At 34.8% G+C, this 4,459-nt stretch overlaps 1 pseudogene; it reads left to right on the forward strand.

Moving 5' to 3' along the window:
• Window positions 1-2,268: 2,268 nt before the first annotated feature.
• Window positions 2,269-2,364, forward strand: LOC112627299 (annotated as a pseudogene).
• The last annotated feature ends 2,095 nt before the right edge of the window (window positions 2,365-4,459 follow it).

Below are 4,459 nucleotides of genomic sequence, written 5' to 3' on the forward strand. Positions count from 1 at the left end.
TAGGGATGCATTTAGTCTTTAACTTAATTGGTTGCAATTGGTTTAGAGTTCTTAACTTTATATTTAAAAATTAGATAAATTCTTCTTAAACATAGTAACATTTTAAAACTCTAAATATGTATTATTTTGAGGAAAAAAAGAGTCATTTTTGTCTTATATAAGACGAGATACCCCATGTCTCCAGCATAGTTGGAAAACCAAGATCCTAGACCAGGGGAGATGGACAAATGCACCATAAAATACTATTTTTTTAAGAACAAATAATTGAGGAGAAGAAAAGTTTAGAAGAAGAAAAAGCTAAGACAGTAGTCCCACTTTATCAGTAATTTCACTTCCTGCCATTTCGGTTTTCCGTGGTCAGCCATTGTTAGAAAATATTGAATGAAAAATTTTAGAAACAAACAATTCATAAATTTTACATTGCATATCGTTCTGAGTAGCATGATAACATGTTGGGTCATCCTGCTCTGGACATGGGTCATTCCTTCCTCCAGCATATCCATGCTGTGTATGCTACCCACCTGACAGTCTCTCAATAGCCTTCTTGGTGATCAGTTCAACAGACCACAACAGTAATAAAATAACAAGCGTGAGTCAATTATAATATGATATTTTGAGAGGGAAAAAGAGTACATCCACATAACTTTTATTACACTATATTGTTAAAATTCTTCTATTTTATTAATATTGTTTATCTTATTGTATGTCATTTGTAAATTAAACTGTATCATGAGTATCTATGTACAGAAAAACCATAGTATATATAAGATGAGATACTATCCACAGTTTCAGGTATCATTTGGGAGTGTTGGAACGAATCACCTACTGAGAAGAGAGGACTCCTGAAAAGCTGTTTAAAGAAATATTAGATAGCATCTCAGGCAATGCTAAAATACCTCATACAGTAAAAATGAGATTCAAGCAAAAATTACTATTCAATGTTGAACCACGTAGTCAATGTGAAGCCAAGTCTACAGGCCAGTGGTTTCTGACTATAATGTAACCCTTCCTTGAAATGCAAGTTTTTGCCTGCCTATTAGGCTGCTCTAAGTAGAAATAAAAGAACCAAGAGTAAACTAGACTTGTGAGCATTAGCAAGTTAAATAAGTAAATAAGCAAACAATAAAAATGCATCAATCCATAAGCCGTATAAATATCCAGTACAAGAAATTGATCACGTCAAGAAGTTGATCAAAGTGAGTTGATAGCAAAGGAAAACCAGCAGGAATGGAAGAACTACAAAATATCACCTGTTTTTGAAACTAAGTGTTTGCATTTTTCCTGTCCATCCTGAGCTGCATGATCTCATATGATTTACTAGGCATTTCTGATATAAGACATGACAGATATAAAGGATCGATGGTATGGGGTACAGGCATATGTGAATGATACTCAGAGTGTTATATAAAGGATCTCAGACTAGGAGATTTAATGCTAGTGTAAAGGAGCCAGCAGATTACATGACTATCTCTTCCTTCAATTTATGGTTAAAATACATTATTTAAGAAAACAAATAACAGAGCACATTCCAAAAGAAAGAAAAGTAAAGCCTTCAGGATTCAGACATAATGAACTAAAAAAAATACAACCTGAATTAGTACAAATGGTTCAAGAACTAAAAATAAGTCAATAAATAAAATCTATGTATGAAAGGTTGATATTATAAATATAATGCAGGAAAAATAAGCTTTATAAAAAAGAAATAAGTTGACAAATTATAATTAAAAATAACATTGAAAGATAATAGATAAAATACAAATTGAAAATAACACATTGAAAAATGTAGGTACACTAGAACTTTGTAAATTTTTTTAACAAATGCAAATAAGTTGTTCAAACTGATAGAAAAAGCAGACTTTGATAAATCAAGGAACATTCTAGAGCATAAGAATAAATCAGCACTAAGAGAATATGAAACAGTAATATCAGAAATATACTTTAACGAATGATAAGTTGTAAACATTTGGGGAGCCCTCCCCCCACCTGGCAAAAAGGAAATAACAGAGTATACAAATCAGATGACACAAACCTGCATAACAAGGTTCACACCAGACATTGTGGAAAATCCTCTATCCTCAATGCACATCCTTACACATGTAAACATGATCGAGATAAAGGAAGGTCATAATCACATAATATCTCACTATGTGCCACTCTATCTCAAGTGAATAAACTCCTACTTTTGGAATTCTGTCCATTTAATGAAAGTAATAAGAATGCTGCTCTTTTTTAAAACTGTAATTTTCTTTAAGTACTCAGAACGTAGTAATTATTCTCAAGCATGATGATTGGGTGTTTATGTGCACATGTGAGATGTACCTTCTTCAAATCCTGTTTTGGTGGCAGCATGTTACCCATCTGACCTGAAAGAAAACAAGATAAAAAATAATAATTACCTGCTAAGGTTAAGCGATATATGTATGTGTGTGTCTATGTGTGTGTATGTATATATGTGTGTGTATGTATATGTGTGTGTATATATATATTTACCTAAAAAAAGTAGTTTAATCCATGAAATGTGTACTTAGTATAGTGTGTGTGGATACACACACACACGCACACACATGCACGTGTATATATATATATATATATATATATATATATATGGCTTTAAGCACTAGTATTAACTGGAAATGTGTTGGAGTTATGTAGCTGTCTAGGCTCACTTGCATAGATTCAATAAGAAGACAATGAGATGCACTCAAATGGTTCTAGACAGTTTACTGTTCGCCACATGGCAGGCAACGTGGGTTCATAGTTCTCTTTACCTTCCAAATCCCATGGGGGTGGCACGGGTAAATATTTTGTGTTACAGATTGATATTTTGTATGTTGAAATCTTAACTTTTAATGTGATAACATTTGAAGGTGTCTTTAGAAGGTAATTAGGTCATGAGGATGAAGCCTTCATGAATGGAATTAGTGCACTTATAAAAAGAACCCCAAAGAACTCTTTCTTCCTGTTTCTGCCACGTGAGGTTACAAAGAGAAGTGGCAATCTGCTGCCCAGAAAATGGTCCTCACCAGAACCAACCATGCTGGCACCCTGATCTTGAACTTCCAGCCTCCAGAACTGTGAGAAATAAGTTTCTATTGTTTATAAGCCACACAGTCTATGATACTTTGTTATAGCAGCTTAAAGTGACCAGGACTCTGCACACACAAACTATATCACAAGGGTTTATATCACAGCTGAGAAACACTGCACTTTAAAAACCCTCAATTGTATAAGGGATCTGCCAGACAACCTGCCCATCTTTATCTCCAGAGAAACTCTGCCTGGAATCTAAGGCTATCCTTAGATTGGGAAGGAGAAGGAAGACTTTACTCTCCTAGAATGTCTCTGAGGAGAAAAGCATTCTCTATGTTTATTACACTGATCAGACAAGAGGTCTCTCTCCTAAGGAGTGATACACTATCTCTAACTTCCAAGGCTCTTTGTTATGCAAGATTCTTCAAAAGAGCATCTGAGGAGATAAAAACACCAGAGAATTGCTTCCAAACAAATAAAAATGATCAGGTTTCTGTGTTGAAAATTGTCAGTTCTGTGTTAGCTTGATGCTGCATTATTTTTTGCAGTGTTTAAGGTTTTTTCATGAATGGAAAAAAGCATGTATTCAGATCATGTAGTGATTATGAACTTAATAAATCATTGATAATCTTCCATTTTGATGTAGGAGGTTCACCTTGATTCCCACATGGAATAAATATGCTGTATAATCTCCCCTTTAACCCAGGCTGATAGCTGAGGATCAACTACTTGAGGTAAACTGAGACTCAAGGATTAGTAAAGAAATCCAGATAATCAGATAACCTGAGCTTGATTTAGGTCTGTATGTATTATTGAACATATGCTGCTGAATCTTTTCACCCTTTAAAGTACTATATCACTCAAGGGCTTCACACAGGGGAGATATTATAGAGAGCACAATGGTTTTACAAGAACTGTCGAACTAAAACAGCCAAAAGGGAGCACTAAGCTAACCCAAAGATTTTAACTGATGAAAACAAAGATGGGAAAAGAACTGGGAAGAGCAAGGCCTGAGAGTTCTTTGTGAAGCCCTGTAGGGTTGGCACTCAATCTCCAAAGAGGAGGTGCCTCTTGGTTGTTGGTTCCTGTAAGAAGGGTGATGAGGCTGAAATCAGGACTGGCAAAAGAGGCTGGAGACTGGAGATCACTCTCTCTTTTGAGTTATGCTGATGTGAACAGCAGAGAAAAAGAAGAAAACATAAATGGGGGAGAGTTCCTTCTCACTTCATTCATCCTCCTCTTCAAAGCCTCCGTTGGACATAATCATGGAAATCAGGAATACAGTTTGCAAAATTTTAGTACCAGCATCTCAGAGTAGAGTATAAGGAATGGATTTAATGCTGAAAGACAATGAGTACATGACTATCAAAATTACTAACTATAAGGTAATTTTCAAGGAACTTTAATCCAGTATTTTAATGTGAATATT

This window comes from Theropithecus gelada, chromosome 6 (genome assembly GCF_003255815.1).
Source record: "Theropithecus gelada isolate Dixy chromosome 6, Tgel_1.0, whole genome shotgun sequence".
NCBI lineage: Eukaryota > Metazoa > Chordata > Mammalia > Primates > Cercopithecidae > Theropithecus > Theropithecus gelada.